This window comes from Pristiophorus japonicus, chromosome 23, assembly GCF_044704955.1.
Source record: "Pristiophorus japonicus isolate sPriJap1 chromosome 23, sPriJap1.hap1, whole genome shotgun sequence".
Taxonomy (NCBI): Eukaryota; Metazoa; Chordata; class Chondrichthyes; family Pristiophoridae; genus Pristiophorus; species Pristiophorus japonicus.
Window position 1 is genome coordinate 42,159,951 of NC_091999.1, and position 21,788 is coordinate 42,181,738.

The 21,788-nt window shown below is 43.8% G+C and overlaps 8 non-coding genes across 8 annotated transcripts; all 8 read left to right on the forward strand.

Annotated features, from left to right (window-relative positions):
- Positions 1–317: 317 nt before the first annotated feature.
- trnas-aga (transfer RNA serine (anticodon AGA)) lies at positions 318–398 on the forward strand. The gene has a single exon. It is a non-coding gene; the product is annotated as a tRNA-Ser (tRNA).
- Positions 399–2,222: 1,824 nt separating this feature from the next.
- Positions 2,223–2,303, forward strand: trnas-gga (transfer RNA serine (anticodon GGA)). Its single transcript has one exon. It is a non-coding gene; the product is annotated as a tRNA-Ser (tRNA).
- Positions 2,304–4,171: 1,868 nt separating this feature from the next.
- Positions 4,172–4,252, forward strand: trnas-aga (transfer RNA serine (anticodon AGA)). The gene has a single exon. It is a non-coding gene; the product is annotated as a tRNA-Ser (tRNA).
- A 3,527-nt stretch (positions 4,253–7,779) lies between these two features.
- trnad-guc (transfer RNA aspartic acid (anticodon GUC)) lies at positions 7,780–7,851 on the forward strand. Its single transcript has one exon. It is a non-coding gene; the product is annotated as a tRNA-Asp (tRNA).
- Positions 7,852–8,070: 219 nt separating this feature from the next.
- trnas-aga (transfer RNA serine (anticodon AGA)) lies at positions 8,071–8,151 on the forward strand. Its single transcript has one exon. It is a non-coding gene; the product is annotated as a tRNA-Ser (tRNA).
- Positions 8,152–11,706: 3,555 nt separating this feature from the next.
- trnad-guc (transfer RNA aspartic acid (anticodon GUC)) lies at positions 11,707–11,778 on the forward strand. Its single transcript has one exon. It is a non-coding gene; the product is annotated as a tRNA-Asp (tRNA).
- Positions 11,779–15,923: 4,145 nt separating this feature from the next.
- On the forward strand, positions 15,924–16,004 carry trnas-aga (transfer RNA serine (anticodon AGA)). Its single transcript has one exon. It is a non-coding gene; the product is annotated as a tRNA-Ser (tRNA).
- A 3,556-nt stretch (positions 16,005–19,560) lies between these two features.
- trnad-guc (transfer RNA aspartic acid (anticodon GUC)) lies at positions 19,561–19,632 on the forward strand. The gene has a single exon. It is a non-coding gene; the product is annotated as a tRNA-Asp (tRNA).
- The last annotated feature ends 2,156 nt before the right edge of the window (positions 19,633–21,788 follow it).

Genomic DNA, 21,788 nt, shown 5'->3' on the forward strand with positions numbered 1-21,788 from the left:
TCTGACAGAACTGGTATCCGTCAATTCCTCGTTAGTATAGTGGTGAGTATCCCTGCCTGTCACGTCGGGGACGCGGGTTCAATTCCCGCAATGGGAGGTAGTTGTTTCAAAATGTAGAATTTTACTTCTGTTTCTTGGAAGAGATGCATATTAAAAAGTTCTCGAGCAATATCGAACTGTAAAAATACAGGTAGATGAGATTGCCTCGTCCAGATTTTTAGCAAACGGAGAATTTTTCAGGAGTCTTTGGCCGTCTGCTGCACAGAGATGGATGACTGAGTTTTTTTCTGAGTAACGTTTAAAATGGCAGTGACACAGTAGTCGTGGCCGAGTGGTTAAGGCGATGGACTAGAATTCCATTGGGTTATCCCGCACAGGTTCGAATCCTGCCGACTACGTTTCTCAGCATTTTTCATTCCATTTCACAATTTAACCGGTTCTCTGCCAAACTGATCCTGAGATAGATGGAATAACGTCCCACACCTTTCAACTTTGATATTTTTTTCTCATTTTTATTAATCTGCAATATTCACGATACATCCGTTTCAAAAATCGCAAACATCAGTCAAAGGTGCGACAGTGATTCAGCCTGTCTATCCCTCGAGATGTCTGAGGCATTCTGTGCATGCCCGTTGGTGCGTGCAAATTTTTGATTATGTGTGTGTGTGTCTCTGTGTCTGTCTATCTCTTTATATGTCTCTGTGTATGTGCAACTGTCTGTGGAAATCATCACTATTAATTTGGTATGTCCTGGAACTTATAAAAAAGACTTGGGGAAAATAATACGGTTGTGAACTTTTGTATCGGCTTTGGTTCAGTGGCCGCATTCTCGACTGAATCGGGAGTTTGTCTGTTCAAGTCGCCTGAGACTTGAGCATATCATCTTGGCTCACACTCAAGTGCAGCACTTGGGGAATTTTGCAATGCTGAAGCTGTTGACTTTCGGATGAAATGTTAAATTGAAGCTCCGTCTGCAGCCTCGGGTGGATATGAAAGTTCCCAGTGCATTACTCGAAAAAGAATAGGAGAGTTGCCCCCGTGTCAATATTACTAAAAATGTTCGTAAATGCTCACTGAAAGCCGATGTGCATGTGTTTGTATGTGGGGTTGGGGTTGAAGCCCAGATTCTCACAGAGACAGAATCCAGGTTCTCACAGGACCAGAATAGCCGAGTGGTTGAGATACTCCTGGTATCTCTTTAATTTAACACGGATTTCCTCCCATTCTGATCAATGAGACCGGATTTTCATCGGTTGAATCAGCAATTTTCTGTAACAATGTGACACTCTGAACCGATAATGAAATGAAATTGTGAAATGTGTCTGTGTCGCTCGGTTTCTGCCTCTCTCTCTCTCTCTTAAGAGAGTTTTGTATGTTTGAGTCTGTCTCATCATGTCTGGCTCACACTGTCTGTCCCTGTTTCTCTGTTTGTCTTTGTCTCTCAATCTGTCTCTTTCTCACGGTGCCACGTCTGGTCCAATGGGATTCTCTCAGACTCTTTGTCTGACTGGCTCTCTCTTTCCCATCATTTCGGTCTGTCCATGTCTTTGCCTGTCTCTGTTAGTCCCTGCCTGTAAGCTGAGAAGTATTTCCATCATTTTCTGATTTAGTCTCTATCGCTCTCTCTCCATCTGTCTCTCTCCTTGTCACTGTCTTTATCATTGTCTTTCTCTCACTCTTTCCCTCTCTCTCTTAATAGATCACACACATACATCTCTGTATATGTATATATTTGAGTCTTTTTCTCACTCAGTCTGCCTCTCCTTCTCAGTCTCACACTTTCTGTCTCTCGTTGTCTCTATCTCGCTGTCTGTCTCTCCCTGTTTGTCGGTTTTTTCTCTGTCTCTCAATGTGTCTGTCGACTTCTCCTCGTGTCCAGTTCTGTTCACAGTGACTCGATTCCGGCTCTGACAGAACTGGTACCTGTCAGTTCCTCGCTAGTGTAGTAGTGAGTTTCCCCGCCTGTCAAGCCAGCGACCGAGGTTCAATTCCCTGACGCGGAGGCAGTTGTTTCAAGATGTCGAATTTTACTTCTGTTTCTTGGAAGAGATGCATATTAAAAAGTTCCAGAGCAATATGGAACTGTAAAAATACAGGTAGATGAGATTGCCTCGTCCAGATTTTTAGCAAACGGAGAATTTTTCAGAAGTCTTTGGCCGTCTGCTGCACAGAGATGGATGACTGAGTTTTTTCTGAGTAATGTTTAAAAAGGCAGCGACGCAGTAGTCGTGGCCGAGTGGTTAAGGCGATGGACTGGAAATCCATTGTGTTATCCCGCGCAGGTTCGAATCCTGCCCACTTCGATTCTCAGCATTTTTCATTCCATTTCACAATTTCACCGGTTCTCTGCCAAACTGATCCTGAGATTGATGGAATAACATCCCACACCTTTCAACTTTGACATGTTTTTCTCATTTTTATTAATCTGCAATATTCACGATACATCCGTTTCAAAAATCGCATACATCAGTCAAAGTTGCGACAGTGATTCAGCCTGTCTATCCCTCGAGATGTCTGAGGCATCTGTGCATGCCCGTTGGTGCGTGCAAATTTTTGGTTATGTGTGTGCGTGTCTCTGTGTCTGTCTATCTCTTTATATGTCTCTGTGTATGTGCAACTTTCTGTGGAAATCATCACTATTAATTTGGTATGTTCTGGAACTTATAAAAAAGACTTGGGGAAAATAATACTGTTGTGAACTTTTGTATCGGCTTTGGTTCAGTGGCCGCATTCTCGACTGAATCGGGAGTTTGTGTGTTCAAGTCGCCTGAGACTTGAGAATATCATCTTGGCGAACACTCAAGTGCAGCACTTGGGGAATTTTTACATTGTTGAAGCTGTTGACTTTCGGATGCAATGTTAAATTGAAGCTCCGTCCGCACCCTCGGGTGGATATGAAAGTTCCCAGTGCATTACTCGAAAAAGAATAGGAGAGTTGCCCCCGTGTCAATATTACTAAAAATGTTCGTAAATGCTCACTGAAAGCCGATGTGCATGTGTTTGTATGTGGGGTTGGGGTTGAAGCCCAGATTCTCACAGAGACAGAATCCAGGTTCTCACAGGACCAGAATAGCCGAGTGGTTGAGGCGTTGGCCTTAAATTCAATGGGCTTGTCCCGCGTGGGTTCGTCCCCCACTCCTGGTATCTTTTTAATTTAACCCGGATTTCCTCCCATTCTGACCAGTGAGACCGGATTTTCATCGGTTGAATCAGCAATTTTCTGTAACAATGTGACACTCTGAACCGATAATGAAATGAAATTGTGAAATGTATCTGTGTCGCTCGGTTTCTGCCTCTCTCTCTCTTCAGAGAGTTTTGTATGTTTGAGTCTTTGTCTCTCTCAGTCTGACTCACTCTGTCAGTCCCTGTTTCTCTGTTTGTCTCTGTCTCTCAATCTCTCTCTTTCTCACGGTGCCACGTCTGTTCCAATAGGATTCTCTCAGACTCTTTGTCTGACTGGCTCTCTCTTTCCCATCATTTCGGTCTGTCCATGTCTTTGCCTGTCTCTGTTATTACCTGCCTGTAAGCTGAGAAGTATTTCCATCATTTTCTGTTTTAGTCTCTATCGCTCTCTCTCTATCTCTCTCTCTCCGCGTCACTGTCTTTAACATTGTCTTTCTCTCACTCTTTCCCTCTCTCTCTTAATAGATCACACATACACATCTCTGTATATGTACATATTTGAGTCTTTTTCTCACTCAGTCTGCCTCTCCTTCTCAGTCTCACACTTTCTGTCTCTCGTTGTCTCTATCTCGCTGTCTGTCTCTCCCTGTTTGTCGGTTTGTCTCTGTCTCTCAATGTGTCTGTCGACTTCTCATGCTGTCCAGTTCTGTTCACAGTGAGTCGATTCCTGCTCTGACAGAACTGGTACCCGTCAGTTCCTCGTTAGTATAGTGGTGAGTATCCCCACCTGTCACGTCGGGGACGCGGGTTCAATTCCCCCACTGGGAGGTAGTTGTTTCAAAATGTAGAATTTTACTTCTGTTTCTTGGAAGAGATGCATATTAAAAAGTTCTCGAGCAATATCGAACTGTAAAAATACAGGTAGATGAGATTGCCTCGTCCAGATTTTTAGCAAACGGAGAATTTTTCAGGAGTCTTTGGCCGTCTGCTGCACAGAGATGGATGACTGAGTTTTTTTCTGAGTAACGTTTAAAATGGCAGCGACACAGTAGTCGTGGCCGAGTGGTTAAGGCGATGGACTAGAAATCCATTGGGTTATCCCGCTCAGGTTCGAATCCTGCCGACTACGTTTCTCAGCATTTTTCATTCCATTTCACAATTTAACCGGTTCTCTGCCAAACTGATCCTGAGATAGATGGAATAACGTCCCACACCTTTCAACTTTGATATTTTTTTCTCATTTTTATTAATCTGCAATATTCACGATACATCCGTTTCAAAAATCGCAAACATCAGTCAACGTTGCGACAGTGATTCAGCCTGTCCATCCCTCGAGATGTCTGAGGCATCTGTGCATGCCCGTTGGTGCTTGCACATTTTTGGTTATGTGTGTGTGGGTCTCTGTGACTGTCTATCTATTTATATGTCTCTGTGTATGTACAACTTTCACTGGAAATCATCACCATGAATTTGGTATGTCATGGAACTTATAAAAACGACTTGGGGAAAAAAAATACCGTTGTGAACTTTTGTATTGGCTTTGGTTCAGTGGCCGCATTCTCGACTGAATCGGGGGTTTGTCTGTTCAAGTCGCACTCCTGAGACTTGAGCATATCATCTTGGCTAACACTCAAGTGCAGCACTTGGGGAATTTTGCAATGTTGAAGCTGTTGACTTTCGGATGAAATGTTAAATTGAAGCTCCGTCTGCACCCTCGGGTGGATATGAATGTTCCCAGTGCATTATTCGAAAAAGATTAGGAGAGTTGCCCCCGTGTCAATATTACTAAAAATGTTCGTAAATGCTCACTGAAAGCCGATGTGCATGTGTTTGTATGTGGGGTTGGGGTTGAAACCCAGATTCTCACAGAGACAGAATCCAGGTTCTCACAGGACCAGAATAGCCGAGTGGTTGAGGCGTTGGCCTTAAATTCAATGGGCTTGTCCCGCGTGGGTTTGTCCCCCACTCCTGGTATCTCTTTAATTTAACACGGATTTCCTCCCATTCTGATCAGTGAGACCGGATTTTCATCGGTTGAATCAGCAATTTTCTGTAACAATGTGACACTCTGAACCGATGATGAAATGAAATTGTGAAATGTATCTGTGTCGCTCGGTTTCTGCATCTCTCTCTCTCTTCAGAGAGTTTTGTATGTTTGAGTCTTTGTCTCTCTCAGTCTGACTCACTCTGTCTGTCCCTGTTTCTCTGTTTGTCTTTGTCTCTCAATCTGTCTCTTTCTCACGGTGCCACGTCTGGTCCAATGGGATTCTCTCAGACTCTTTGTCTGACTGGCTCTCTCTTTCCCATCATTTCGGTCTGTCCATGTCTTTGCCTGTCTCTGTTAGTCCCTGCCTGGAAGCTGAGAAGTATTTCCATCATTTTCTGTTTTAGTCTCTATCGCTCTCTCTCTATCTGTCTCTCTCCTTGTCACTGTCTTTATCATTGTCTTTCTCTCACTCTTTCCCTCTCTCCCTTAATAGATCACACACACATCTCTGTATATGTATATATTTGAGTCTTATTCTCGCTCAGTCTGCCTCTCCTTCTCAGTCTCACACTTTCTGTCTCTCGTTGTCTCTATCTCGCTGTCTGTCTCTCCCTGTTTGTCGGTTTGTCTCTGTCTCTCAATGTGTCTGTCGACTTCTCCTGGTGTCCAGTTCTGTTCACAGTGACTCGATTCCTGCTCTGACAGAACTGGTACCCATCAGTTCCTCGTTAGTATAGTGGTGAGTATCCTGCCTGTCACGCGGGAGACCGGGGTTCAATTCCCCGATGGGGAGGCAGTTGTTTCAAGATGTCGAATTTTACTTCTGTTTCTTGGAAGAGATGCAGATTAAAAAGTTCCAGAGCAATATCGAACTGTAAAAATACAGGTGGAGAAGATTACCTCGTCCAGATTTTTAGCAAACGGAGAATTTTTCGGGAGTCTTTGGCCGTCTGCTGCGCAGAGATGGATGACTGAGTTTTTTCTGAGTAACGTTTGAAAAGGCAGCGACACAGTTGTCGTGGCCGAGTGGTTAAGGCGATTGACTAGAAATCCATTGGGTTATTCCGCGCTGGTTCGAATCCTGCCGACTACGATTCTCAGCATTTTTCATTCCATTTCACAATTTAACCGGTTCTCTGCCAAACTGATCCTGAGATAGATGTAATAACGTCCCACACATTTCAACACTGACATTTGTTTCTCATTTTAATTAATCTGCAATATTCACCATACATCCGTTTAAAGAATCGCAACAATCAGTCAGAGTTGCGACAGTGATTCAGCCTGTCTATCCCTCGAGATGTTGAAGGCATCTGTGCATGCCTGTTGGTGCGTGCAAATGTTTGGTTATGTGTGTGTGTGTCTCTGTGTCTGTCTAACTCTTTATATGTCTCTGTGTATGTGCAACTGTCTGTGGAATTGATCACTATTAATTTGGTATGTCCTGGAACTTATAAAAAAGACTTGGGGAAAATAATACGGTTGTGAACTTTTGTATCGGCTTTGGTTCAGTGGCCGCATTCTCGACTGAATCGGGAGTTTGTGTGTTCAAGTCGCCTGAGACTTGAGAATATCATCTTGGCGAACACTCAAGTGCAGCACTTGGGGAATTTTACATTGTTGAAGCTGTTGACTTTCGGATGAAATGTTGAATTGAAGCTCCGTCTGCACCCACAGGTGGATATGAAAGTTCCCAGTGCATTACTCGAAAAAGAATAGGAGAGTTGCCCCCGTGTCAATATTACTAAAAATGTTCGTAAATGCTCACTGAAAGCCGATGTGCATGTGTTTGTATGTGGGGTTGGGGTTGAAACCCAGATTCTCACAGAGACAGAATCCAGGTTCTCACAGGGCCAGAATAGCCGAGTGGTTGAGGCGTTGGCCTTAAAACTCAATGGCTTTGTCCCGCGTGGGTTCGTCCCCCACTCCTGGTGTCTCTTTAATTTAACACGGATTTCCTCCCATTCTGATCAGTGAGACCGGATTTTCATCGGTTGAATCAGCAATTTTCTGTAACAATGTGACACTCTGAACCGATAATGAAATGAAATTGTGAAATGTGTCTGTGTCGCTCGGTTTCTGCATCTCTCTCTCTCTTCAGAGAGTTTTGTATGTTTGAGTCTTTGTCTCTCTCAGTCTGACTCACTCTGTCTGTCCCTGTTTCTCTGTTTGTCTTTGTCTCTCAATCTGTCTCTTTCTCACGGTGCCACGTCTGGTCCAATGGGATTCTCTCAGACTCTTTGTCTGACTGGCTCTCTCTTTCCCATCATTTCGGTCTGTCCATGTCTTTGCCTGTCTCTGTTAGTCCCTGCCTGTAAGCTGAGAAGTATTTCCATCATTTTCTGTTTTAGTCTCTATCGCTCTCTCTCTATCTGTCTCTCTCCTTGTCACTGTCTTTATCATTGTCTTTCTCTCACTCTTTCCCTCTCTCCCTTAATAGATCACACACACATCTCTGTACATGTATATATTTGAGTCTTATTCTCGCTCAGTCTGCCTCTCCTTCTCAGTCTCACACTTTCTGTCTCTCGTTGTCTCTATCTCGCTGTCTGTCTCTCCCTGTTTGTCGGTTTGTCTCTGTCTCTCAATGTGTCTGTCGACTTCTCCTGGTGTCCAGTTCTGTTCACAGTGACTCGATTCCTGCTCTGACAGAACTGGTACCCATCAGTTCCTCGTTAGTATAGTGGTGAGTATCCCTGCCTGTCACGCGGGAGACCGGGGTTCAATTCCCCGACGGGGAGGCAGTTGTTTCAAGATGTCGAATTTTACTTCTGTTTCTTGGAAGAGATGCATATTAAGAAGTTCCAGAGCAATATGGAACTGTCAAAAAACAGGTGGATGAGATTGCCTCGTCCAGATTTTTAGCAAATGGAGAATTTTTCAGGAGTCTTTGGCCGTTTGCTGCACAGAGATGGATGACTGAGTTTTTTCTGAGTAAAGTTTAAAAAGGCAGTGACACAGTAGTCGTGGCCGAGTGGTTAAGGCGATGGACTAGAAATCCATTGGGTTATCCCGCGCAGGTTCGAATCCTGCCGACTACGGTTCTCAGCATTTTTCATTCCATTTCACAATTTAACCGGTTCTCTGCCAAACTGATCCTGAGATAGATGGAATAACGTCCCACACCTTTCAACACTGACATTTTTTTCTCATTTTTATTAATCTGCAATATTCACGATACATCCGTTTCAAAAATCGCAAACATCAGTCAAAGCTGCGACAGTGATTCAGCCTGTCTATCCCTCGAGATGACGAAGGCATCTGTGCATGCCCGTTGGTGCGTGCACATTTTTGATTATGTGTGTGTGTGTCTCTGTGTCTGTCTATCTCTATATATGTCTCTGTGTATGTGCAACTGTCTGTGGAAATCATCACCATGAATTTGGTATGTCCTGGAACTTATAAAACAGAGTTGGGGGAAATTATGAGGTTGTGAACTTTTGTATCGGCTTTGTTTCAGTTGCAGCATTTTCGACTGAATCGGGAGTTTGTGTGTTCAAGTTGCACTTCTGAGACTTGAGCATTATCATCTTGGCTAACACTCAAGTGCAGCACTTGGGGAGTTTTGCAATGTTGAAGCTGTTGACTTTCGAATGAAATGTTAAATTGAAGCTCCGTCTGCACCCTCGGGTGGATATGAAAGTTCCCAGTGCATTGCTCGAAAAAGAATAGGATAGTTGCCCCCGTCTCAATATCACTAAAAATGTTCGTAAATGCTCACTGAAAGCCGATGTGTATGTTTTTGTACGTGGGGTTGGGGTTGAAGCCCAGATTCTCACAGAGACAGAATGCAGGCTCTCACAGGAACAGGATAGCCGAGTGGTTGTGGCATTGGCCTTGAATTTTAATGATTTTTTACCGCGTGGGTTCGTACCCCACTCCTGGTATCTCTTTAATTTAACACGGATTTCCTCCCATTCTGATCAGTGAGACCGGATTTTTATCGGTTGAATCAGCAATTTTCTGTAACAATGCGACACTCTGAACCGATAATGAAATGAAATTGTGAAATGTATCTGCGTCGCTCGGTCTCTACCTCTCTCTCTCTCTTCAGAGAGTTGTGTATGTGTTTGTATGTTTGAGTCTTTGTCTCTCTCAGTCTGACTACTCTGTCTGTCCCTGTTTCTCTGTTTGTCTCTGTCTCTCAATCTGTCTCATTCTCACGGTGCCACGTCTATTCCAATGGGATTCTCTCAGACTCTTTGTCTGACTGGCTCTCTCTTTCCCATCATTTCTGTCTTTCCATTTCTTTGCCTGTCTCTGTGAGTCCCTGCCTGTAAGCTGAGAAGTATTTCCATCATTTTCTGTTTTAGTCTCTATCGCTCTCTCTCCATCTGTCTCTCTCCTTGTAACTGTCTTTATCATTGTCTTTCTATCACTCTTTCCCTCTCTCTCTCATAATAGATCACACACACACATCTCTGTATATGGAAATGTTTGAGTCTTTTTCTCACTCAGTCTGCCTCTCCTTCTCACTCTCACACTTTCTGTCTCTCGTTGTCTCTATCTCGCTATCTGCCTCTCCTTGTTTGTCGGTTTGTCTCTGTCTCTCAATGTGTCTGTCGACTTCTCATGGTGCCCAGTTTTGGTCACAGTGGCTCGATTACTGCTCTGACAGAAATGGTGCATGTCAGTTCCTCGTTAGTATAGTGGTGAGTATCCCCGCCTGTCACGCGGGAGACCGGGATTCAATTCCCCGACGGGTAGGCAGTTATTTCAAATCCTAGAATTTTACTTCTGTTTCTTGGAAGAGATTCATGTTAAAAAGTTCCAGAGCAATATCGAACTGTAAAAATACAGGTAAAAGAGATTGCCTCGTCCAGATTTTTAGCAAACGGAGAATTTTTCAGGAGTCTTTGGCCGTCTGCTGCACAGAGATGGATGCCTGAGTTTTTTCTGAGTAACGTTTAAAATGGCAGCGACTCAGTAGTCGTGGCCGAGTGGTTAAGGCGATGGACTAGAAATCAATTGGGTTATCGTGCGCAGGTTCGAATCCTGCCGACTACGATTTGCAGCATTTTTCATTCCATTTCACAATTTAACCGGTTCTCTGCCAAACTGATCCTGAGATAGATGGAATAATGTCCCACACCTTTCAACACTGACATTTTTTTCTCATTTTTATTAATCTGCAATATTCACGATACATCCGTTTCAAAAATCGCAAACATCATTCAAAGCTGCGACAGTGATTCAGCCTGTCTATCCCTCGAGATGACGAAGGCATCTGTGCATGCCTGTTGGTGCGTGCAAATTTGTGGTTTTGTGTATGTGTCTCTGTGTCTGTCTATCTCTACAAATGTCTCTGTGTATGTGCAACTGTCTGTGGAAATCATCACCATGAATTTGGTATGTCCTGGAACTTATAAAACAGACTTGGGGGAAATAATAAGGTTGTGAACTTTTGTATCTGCTTTGGTTCAGTGGCAGCATTCTCGACTGAATCGGGAGTTTGTGTGTTCAAGTCGCACTTCTGAGACTTGAGAATTATCATCTTGGCTAACACTCAAGTGCAGCACTTGGGGAATTTTGCAATGTTGAAGCTGTTGTCTTTCGGATGAAATGTTAAATTGAAGCTACGTCTGCACCCTCGGGTGGATATGAAAGTTCCCAGTGCATTACTCGAAAAAGAATAGGAGAGTTGCCCCCGTCTCAATATCACTAAAAATGTTCGTAAATGCTCACTGAAAGCCGATGTGTCTGTGTTTGTATGTGGGGTTGCGGTTGAATCCCAGATTCTCACAGAGACAGAATGCAGGTTTTCACAGGGCCAGGGTAGCCGAGTGGTTGAGGCGTTGGCCTTGAAATTTAATGGTTTTTTACCGCGTGGGTTCGTACCCCACTCCTGGTATCTCTTTAATTTAACACGGATTTCCTCCCATTCTGATCAGTGAGACCGGATTTTCATCGGTTGAATCAGCAATTTTCTGTAACAATGCGACACTCTGAACCGATAATGAAATGAAATTGTGAAATGTATCTGCGTCGCTCGGTCTCTACCGCTCTCTCTCTTCAGAGAGATGTGTATGTGTTTGTATGTTTGAGTCTTTGTCTCTCTCAGTCTGACTACTCTGTCTGTCCCTGTTTCTCTGTTTGTCTCTGTCTCTCAATCTGTCTCTTTCTCACGGTGCCACGTCTGTTCCAATGGGATTCTCTCAGAATCTTTGTCTGACTGGCTCTCTCTTTCCCTTCATTTCGGTCTGTCCATGTCTTTGCCTGTCTCTGTGAGTCCCTGCCTGTAAGCTGAGAAGTATTTCCATCATTTTCTGTTTTAGTCTCTATCGCTCTCTCTCCATCTGTCTCTCTCCTTGTAACTGTCTTTATCATTGTCTTTCTATCACTCTTTTCCTCTCTCTCTCATAATAGATTACACACACACATCTCTGTATATGGAAATGTTTGAGTCTTTTTCTCACTCAGTCTGCCTCTCCTTCTCAGTCTCACACTTTCTGTCTCTCGTTGTCTCTATCTCGCTATCTGTCTCTCCCTGTTTGTCGGTTTGTCTCTGTCTCTCAATGTGTCTGTCCACTTCTCATGGTGCCCAGTTTTGGTCACAGTGGCTGATTACTGCTCTGACAGAATTGGTACACGTCAGTTCCTCGTTAGTATAGTGGTGAGTATCCCTGCCTGTCACGCGGGAGACCGGGGTTCAATTCCCCGACGGGGAGGCAGTTATTTCAAATCGTAGAATTTTACTTCTGTTTCTTGGAAGAGATTCATGTTAAAAAGTTCCAGAGCAATATCGAACTGTAAAAATACAGGTAGAGGAGATTGCCTCGTCCAGATTTTTAGCAAACGGAGAATTTTTCAGGAGTCTTTGGCCGTCTGCTGCACAGAGATGGATGACTGAGTTTTTTCTGAGTAACGTTTAAAATGGCGGCGACACAGTAGTCGTGGCCGAGTGGTTAAGGCGATGGACTAGAAATCCATTGGGTTATCCTGCGGAGGTTCGAATCCTGCCGACTACGATTCGCAGCATTTTTCATTCCATTTCACAATTTAACCGGTTCTCTGCCAAACTGATCCTGAGATAGATTGAAGAACGTCCCACACCTTTCAACACTGACATTTTTTTCTCATTTTTATTAATCTGCAATATTCACGATACATCTGTTTCAAAAATCGCAAACATCAGTCAAAGCTGCGACAGTGATTCAGCCTGTCTATCCCTCGAGATGACGAAGGCATCTGTGCATGCCCGTTGGTGCGTGCACATTTTTGATTATGTGTGTGTGTGTCTCTGTGTCTGTCTATCTCTATATATGTCTCTGTGTATGTGCAACTGTCTGTGGAAATCATCACCATGAATTTGGTATGTCCTGGAACTTATAAAACAGAGTTGGGGGAAATTATGAGGTTGTGAACTTTTGTATCGGCTTTGTTTCAGTTGCAGCACTCTCGACTGAATCGGGAGTTGGTGCGTTCAAGTCGCACTTCTGTGACTTGAGCATTATCATCTTGGCTAACACTCAAGTGCAGCACTTGGGGAGTTTTGCAATGTTGAAGCTGTTGACTTTCGAATGAAATGTTAAATTGAAGCTCCGTCTGCACCCTCGGGTGGATATGAAAGTTCCCAGTGCATTACTCTAAAAAGAATAGGAGAGTTGCCCCCGTCTCAATATCACTAAAAATGTTCGTAAATGCTCACTGAAAGCCGATGTGTATGTTTTTGTACGTGGGGTTGGGGTTGAAGCCCAGATTCTCACAGAGACAGAATGCAGGCTCTCACAGGAACAGGATAGCCGAGTGGTTGTGGCATTGGCCTTGAATTTTAATGATTTTTTACCGCGTGGGTTCGTACCCCACTCCTGGTATCTCTTTAATTTAACACGGATTTCCTCCCATTCTGATCAGTGAGACCGGATTTTTATCGGTTGAATCAGCAATGTTCTGTAACAATGCGACACTCTGAACCGATAATGAAATGAAATTGTGAAATGTATCTGCGTCGCTCGGTCTCTACCTCTCTCTCTCTCTTCAGAGAGTTGTGTATGTGTTTGTATGTTTGAGTCTTTGTCTCTCTCAGTCTGACTACTCTGTCTGTCCCTGTTTCTCTGTTTGTCTCTGTCTCTCAATCTGTCTCTTTCTCACGGTGCCACGTCTATTCCAATGGGATTCTCTCAGACTCTTTGTCTGACTGGCTCTCTCTTTCCCATCATTTCTGTCTGTCCATTTCTTTGCCTGTCTCTGTGAGTCCCTGCCTGTAAGCTGAGAAGTATTTCCATCATTTTCTGTTTTAGTCTCTATCGCTCTCTCTCCATCTGTCTCTCTCCTTGTAACTGTCTTTATCATTGTCTTTCTATCACTCTTTCCCTCTCTCTCTCATAATAGATCACACACACACATCTCTGTATATGGAAATGTTTGAGTCTTTTTCTCACTCAGTCTGCCTCTCCTTCTCAGTCTCACACTTTCTGTCTCTCGTTGTTTCTATCTCGCTATCTGTCTCTCCTTGTTTGTCGGTTTGTCTCTGTCTCTCAATGTGTCTGTCGACTTCTCATGGTGCCCAGTTTTGGTCACAGTGGCTCGATTACTGCTCTGACAGAAGTGGTACATGTCAGTTCCTCGTTAGTATAGTGGTGAGTATCCCAGCCTGTCACGCGGGAGACCGGGATTCAATTCCCCGACGGGGAGGCAGTTAATTCAAATCGTAGAATTTTACTTCTGTTTCTTGGAAGAGATTCATGTTAAAAAGTTCCAGAGCAATATCGAACTGTAAAAATACAGGTAAAAGAGATTGCCTCGTCCAGATTTTTAGCAAATGGAGAATTTTTCAGGAGTCTTTGGCCGTCTGCTGCACAGAGATGGATGCCTGAGTTTTTTCTGAGTAACGTTTAAAATGGCAGCGACTCAGTAGTCGTGGCCGAGTGGTTAAGGCGATGGCCTAGAAATCCATTGGGTTATCGTGCGCAGGTTCGAATCCTGCCGACTACGATTTGCAGCATTTTTCATTCCATTTCACAATTTAACCGGTTCTCTGCCAAACTGATCCTGAGATAGATGGAATAATGTCCCACACCTTTCAACACTGACATTTTTTTCTCATTTTTATTAATCTGCAATATTCACGATACATCCGTTTCAAAAATCGCAAACATCATTCAAAGCTGCGACAGTGATTCAGCCTGTCTATCCCTCGAGATGACGAAGGCATCTGTGCATGCCCGTTGGTGCGTGCAAATTTTTGGTTTTGTGTATGTGTGTCTCTGTGTCTGTCTATCTCTACAAATGTCTCTGTGTATGTGCAACTGTCTGTGGAAATCATCACCATGAATTTGGTATGTCCTGGAACTTATAAAACAGACTTGGGGGAAATAATAAGGTTGTGAACTTTTGTATCGGCTTTGGTTCAGTGGCAGCATTCTCGACTGAATCGGGAGTTTGTGTGTTCAAGTCGCACTTCTGAGACTTGAGAATTATCATCTTGGCTAACACTCAAGTGCAGCACTTGGGGAATTTTGCAATGTTGAAGCTGTTGTCTTTCGGATGAAATGTTAAATTGAAGCTACGTCTGCACCCTCGGGTGGATATGAAAGTTCCCAGTGCATTACTCGAAAAAGAATAGGAGAGTTGCCCCCGTCTCAATATCACTAAAAATGTTCGTAAATGCTCACTGAAAGCCGATGTGTCTGTTTTTGTATGTGGGGTTGGGGTTGAATCCCAGATTCTCACAGAGACAGAATGCAGGTTTTCACAGGGCCAGGGTAGCCGAGTGGTTGAGGCGTTGGCCTTGAAATTTAATGGTTTTTTACCGCGTGGGTTCGTACCCCACTCCTGGTATCTCTTTAATTTAACACGGATTTCCTCCCATTCTGATCAGTGAGACCGGATTTTCATCGGTTGAATCAGCAATTTTCTGTAACAATGCGACACTCTGAACCGATAATGAAATGAAATTGTGAAATGTATCTGCGTCGCTCGGTCTCTACCGCTCTCTCTCTTCAGAGAGATGTGTATGTGTTTGTGTGTTTGAGTCTTTGTCTCTCTCAGTCTGACTACTCTGTCTGTCCCTGTTTCTCTGTTTGTCTCTGTCTCTCAATCTGTCTCTTTCTCACGGTGCCACGTCTGTTCCAATGGGTTTCTCTCAGACTCTTTGTCTGACTGGCTCTCTCTTTCCCATCATTTTGGTCTGTCCATGTCTTTGCCTGTCTCTGTGAGTCCCTGCCTGTAAGCTGTGAATTATTTCCATCATTTTCTGTTTTAGTCTCTATCGCTCTCTCTCCATCTGTCTCTCTCCTTGTAACTGTCTTTATCATTGTCTTTCTATCACTCTTTCCCTCTCTCTCTCATAATACATCACACACATCTCTGTATATGGAAATGTTTGAGTCTTTTTCTCACTCAGTCTGCCTCTCCTTCTCAGTCTCACACTTTCTGTCTCTCGTTGTCTCTATCTCGCTGTCTGTCTCTCCCTGTTTGTCGGTTTGTCTCTGTCTCTCAATGTGTCTGTCGACTTCTCATGGTGCCCAGTTTTGGTCACAGTGGCTCGATTACTGCTCTGACAGAATTGGTACACGTCAGTTCCTCGTTAGTATAGTGGTGAGTATCCCCGCCTGTCACGCGGGAGACCGCGGTTCAATTCCCTGACGGGAAGGCAGTTATTTCAAATCGTAGAATTTTACTTCTGTTTCTTGGAAGAGATTCATGTTAAAAAGTTCCAGAGCAATATCGAACTGTAAAAATACAGGTAGAGGAGATTGCCTCGTCCAGATTTTTAGCAAACGGAGAATTTTTCAGGAGTCTTTGGCCGTCTGCTGCACAGAGATGGATGCCTGAGTTTTTTCTGAGTAACGTTTAAAATGGCAGCGACTCAGTAGTCGTGGCCGAGTGGTTAAGGCGATGGACTAGAAATCCATTGGGTTATCGTGCGCAGGTTCGAATCCTGCCGACTACGATTTGCAGCATTTTTCATTCCATTTCACAATTTAACCGGTTCTCTGCCAAACTGATCCTGAGATAGATGGAATAATGTCCCACACCTTTCAACACTGACATTTTTTTCTCATTTTTATTAATCTGCAATATTCACGATACATCCGTTTCAAAAATCGCAAACATCAGTCAAAGCTGCGACAGTGATTCAGCCTGTCTATCCCTCGAGATGACGAAGGCATCTGTGCATGCCTGTTGGTGCGTGCAAATTTTTGGTTTTGTCTATGTGTGTCTCTGTGTCTGTCTATCTCTACATATGTCTCTGTGTATGTGCAACTGTCTGTGGAAATCATCACCATGAATTTGGTATGTCCTGGAACTTATAAAACAGACTTGGGGGAAATAATAAGGTTGTGAACTTTTGTATCGGCTTTTGTTCAGTGGCAGCATTCTCGACTGAATCGGGAGTTTGTCTGTTCAAGTCGCACTTCTGAGACTTGAGAATTATCATCTTGGCTAACACTCAAGTGCAGCACTTGGGGAATTTTGCAATGTTGAAGCTGTTGTCTTTCGGATGAAATGTTAAATTGAAGCTACGTCTGCACCCTCGGGTGGATATGAAAGTTCACAGTGCATTACTCGAAAAAGAATAGGAGAGTTGCCCCCGTGTCAATATCACTAAAAATGTTCTTAAATGCTCACTGAAAGCCGATGTGTCTGTGTTTGTATGTGGGGTTGGGGTTGAATCCCAGATTCTCACAGAGACAGAATGCAGGTTTTCACAGGGCCAGGGTAGCCGAGTGGTTGATGCGTTGGCCTTGAAATTTAATGGTTTTTTACCGCGTGGGTTCGTACCCCACTCCTGGTATCTCTTTAATTTAACACGGATTTCCTCCCATTCTGATCAGTGAGACCGGATTTTCATCGGTTGAATCAGCGATTTTCTGTAACAATGCGACACTCTGAACCGATAATGAAATGAAATTGTGAAATGCATCTGCGTCGCTCGGTCTCCACCTCTCTCTCTCTCTCTTCAGAGAGTTGTGTATGTGTTTGTGTGTTTGAGTCTTTGTCTCTCTCAGTCTGACTACTCTGTCTGTCCCTGTTTCTCTGTTTGTCTCTGTCTCTCAATCTGTCTCTTTCTCACGGTGCCACGTCTGTTCCAATGGGTTTCTCTCAGACTCTTTGTCTGACTGGCTCTCTCTTTCCCATCATTTTGGTCTGTCCATGTCTTTGCCTGTCTCTGTGAGTCCCTGCCTGTAAGCTGAGAATTATTTCCATCATTTTCTGTTTTAGTCTCTATCGCTCTCTCTCCATCTGTCTCTCTCCTTGTAACTGTCTTTATCATTGTCTTTCTATCACTCTTTCCCTCTCTCTCTCATAATACATCACACACATCTCTGTATATGGAAATGTTTGAGTCTTTTTCTCACTCAGTCTGCCTCTCCTTCTCAGTCTCACACTTTCTGTCTCTCGTTGTCTCTATCTCGCTGTCTGTCTCTCCCTGTTTGTCGGTTTGTCTCTGTCTCTCAATGTGTCTGTCGACTTCTCATGGTGCCCAGTTTTGGTCACAGTGGCTCGATTACTGCTCTGACAGAATTGGTATACATCAGTTCCTCGTTAGTATAGTGGTGAGTATCCCCGCCTGTTACGCGGGAGACCGCGGTTCAATTCCCCGACGGGAAGGCAGTTATTTCAAATCGTAGAATTTTACTTCTGTTTCTTGGAAGAGATTCATGTTAAAAAGTTCCAGAGCAATATCGAACTGTAAAAATACAGGTAGAGGAGATTGCCTCGTCCAGATTTTTAGCAAACGGAGAATTTTTCAGGAGTCTTTGGCCGTCTGCTGCACAGAGATGGATGACTGAGTTTTTTCTGAGTAACGTTTAAAATGGCGGCGACACAGTAGTCGTGGCCGAGTGGTTAAGGCGATGGACTAGAAATCCATTGGGTTATCCTTCGGAGGTTCGAATCCTGCCGACTACGATTCGCAGCATTTTTCATTCCATTTCACAATTTAACCGGTTCTCTGCCAAACTGATCCTGAGATAGATGGAATAACGTCCCACACCTTTCAACACTGACATTTTTTTCTCATTTTTTTAATCTGCAATATTCACGATACATCCGTTTCAAAAATCGCAAACATCAGTCAAAGCTGCGACAGTGATTCAGCCTGTCTTTCCCTCGAGATGACGAAGGCATCTGTGCATGCCCGTTGGTGTGTGCAAATTTTTGGTTTTGTGTGTGTGTGTCTCTGTGTCTGTCTATCTCTATATATGTCTCTGTGTATGTGCAACTGTCTGTGGAAATCATCAACATGAATTTGGTATGTCCTCGAACTTATAAAACAGACTTGGGGGAAATAATAAGGTTGTGAACTTTTGTATCGGCTTTGGTTCAGTGGCAGCATTCTCGACTGAATGGGGAGTTTGTGTGTTCAAGTCACACTTCTGAGACTTGAGCATTATCATCTTGGCTAACACTCAAGTGCAGCACTTAGGGAATTTTGCAATGTTGAAGCTGTTGTCTTTCGGATGAAATGTTAAATTGAAGCTCCGTCTGCACCCTCGGGTGGATATGAAAGTTCCCAGTGCATTACTCGAAAAAAAATAGGAGAGTTGCCCCCGTCTCAATATCACTAGAAATGTTCGTAAATGCTCACTGAAAGCCGATGTGTCTGTGTTTGTATGTGGGGTTGGGGATGAAGCCCAGATTCTCACAGAGACAGAATGCAGGTTTTCATAGGACCAGGATAGCCGAGTGGTTGAGGCGTTGGCCTTGAATTTTAATGGTTCTTTACCGCGTGGGTTCGTACCCCACTCCTGGTACCTCTTTAATTTAGCACGGATTTCCTCCCATTCTGATCAGTGAGACCGGATTTTCATCGGTTGAATCAGCAAATTTCTGTAACAATGTGACACTCTGAACCGATAATGAAATGAAATTGTGAAATGCATCTGCGTCGCTCGGTCTCCACCTCTCTCTCTCTCTCTTCAGAGAGTTGTGTATGTGTTTGTGTGTTTGAGTCTTTGTCTCTCTCAGTCTGACTCACTCTGTCTGTCCCTGTTTCTCTGTTTGTCTCTGTCTCTCAATCTGTCTCTTTCTCACGGTGCCACGTCTGTTCCAATGGGATTCTCTCAGACTCTTTGTCTGACTGGCTCTCTCTTTCCCATCATTTTGGTCTGTCCATGTCTTTGCCTGTCTCTGTGAGTCCCTGCCTGTAAGCTGAGAATTATTTCCATCATTTTCTGTTTTAGTCTCTATCGCTCTCTCTCCATCTGTCTCTCTCCTTGTCACTGTCTTTATCATTGTCTTTCTATCACTCTTTCCCTCTCTCTCTCATAATAGATCACACACATCTCTGTATATGGAAATGTTTGAGTCTTTTTCTCACTCAGTCTGCCTCTCCTTCTCAGTCTCACACTTTCTGTCTCTCGTAGTCTCTATCTCGCTATCTGTCTCTCCCTGTTTGTCGGTTTGTCTCTGTCTCTCAATGTGTCTGTCGACTTCTCATGGTGCCCAGTTTTGGTCACAGTGGCTCGATTACTGCTCTGACCGAATTGGTACACGTCAGTTCCTCGTTAGTATAGTGGTGAGTATCCCCGCCTGTCACGCGGGAGACCGGGGTTCAATTCCCCGACGGGGAGGCAGTTATTTCAAATCGTAGAATTTTACTTCTGTTTCTTGGAAGAGATTCATGTTAAAAAGTTCCAGAGCAATATCGAACTGTAAAAATACAGGTAGAGGAGATTGCCTCGTCCAGATTTTTAGCAAACGGAGAATTTTTCAGGAGTCTTTGGCCGTCTGCTGCACAGAGATGGATGACTGAGTTTTTTCTGAGTAACGTTTAAAATGGCGGCGACACAGTAGTCGTTGCCGAGTGGTTAAGGCGATAGACTAGAAATCCATTGGGTTATCCTGCGGAGGTTCGAATCCTGCCGACTACGATTCGGAGCATTTTTCATTCCATTTCACAATTTAACAGGTTCTCTGCCAAACTGATCCTGAGATAGATGGAATAACGTCCCACACCTTTCAACACTGACATTTTGTTTCTCATTTTTATTAATCTGCAATATTCACGATACATCCGTTTCAAAAATCGCAAACATCAGTCAAAGCTGCGACAGTGATTCAGCCTGTCTATCCCTCGAGATGACGAAGGCATCTGTGCATGCCCGTTGGTGTGTGCAAATTTTTGGTTTTGTGTGTGTGTGTCTCTGTGTCTGTCTATCTTTATATATGTCTCTGTGTATGTGCAACTGTCTGTGGAAATCATCAACATGAATTTGGTATGTCCTCGAACTTATAAAACAGACTTGGGGTAAATAATAAGGTTGTGAACTTTTGTATCGGCTTTGGTTCAGTGGCAGCATTCTCGACTGAATCGGGAGTTTGTGTGTTCAAGTCACACTTCTGAGACTTGAGCATTATCATCTTGGCTAACACTCAAGTGCAGCACTTAGGGAATTTTGCAATGTTGAAGCTGTTGTCTTTCGGATGAAATGTTAAATTGAAGCTACGTCTGCACCCTCGGGTGGATATGAAAGTTCCCAGTGCATTACTCGAAAAAGAATAGGAGAGTTGCCCCCGTCTCAATATCACTAAAAATGTTCGTAAATGCTCACTGAAAGCCGATGTGTCTGTTTTTGTATGTGGGGTTGGGGTTGAATCCCAGATTCTCACAGAGACAGAATGCAGGTTTTCACAGGGCCAGGGTAGCCGAGTGGTTGAGGCGTTGGCCTTGAAATTTAATGGTTTTTTACCGCGTGGGTTCGTACCCCACTCCTGGTATCTCTTTAATTTAACACGGATTTCCTCCCATTCTGATCAGTGAGACCGGATTTTCATCGGTTGAATCAGCAATTTTCTGTAACAATGCGACACTCTGAACCGATAATGAAATGAAATTGTGAAATGTATCTGCGTCGCTCGGTCTCTACCGCTCTCTCTCTTCAGAGAGATGTGTATGTGTTTGTGTGTTTGAGTCTTTGTCTCTCTCAGTCTGACTACTCTGTCTGTCCCTGTTTCTCTGTTTGTCTCTGTCTCTCAATCTGTCTCTTTCTCACGGTGCCACGTCTGTTCCAATGGGTTTCTCTCAGACTCTTTGTCTGACTGGCTCTCTCTTTCCCATCATTTTGGTCTGTCCATGTCTTTGCCTGTCTCTGTGAGTCCCTGCCTGTAAGCTGAGAATTATTTCCATCATTTTCTGTTTTAGTCTCTATCGCTCTCTCTCCATCTGTCTCTCTCCTTGTAACTGTCTTTATCATTGTCTTTCTATCACTCTTTCCCTCTCTCTCTCATAATACATCACACACATCTCTGTATATGGAAATGTTTGAGTCTTTTTCTCACTCAGTCTGCCTCTCCTTCTCAGTCTCACACTTTCTGTCTCTCGTTGTCTCTATCTCGCTGTCTGTCTCTCCCTGTTTGTCGGTTTGTCTCTGTCTCTCAATGTGTCTGTCGACTTCTCATGGTGCCCAGTTTTGGTCACAGTGGCTCGATTACTGCTCTGACCGAATTGGTACACGTCAGTTCCTCGTTAGTATAGTGGTGAGTATCCCCGCCTGTCACGCGGGAGACCGCGGTTCAATTCCCCGACGGGAAGGCAGTTATTTCAAATCGTAGAATTTTACTTCTGTTTCTTGGAAGAGATTCATGTTAAAAAGTTCCAGAGCAATATCGAACTGTAAAAATACAGGTAGAGGAGATTGCCTCGTCCAGATTTTTAGCAAACGGAGAATTTTTCAGGAGTCTTTGGCCGTCTGCTGCACAGAGATGGATGCCTGAGTTTTTTCTGAGT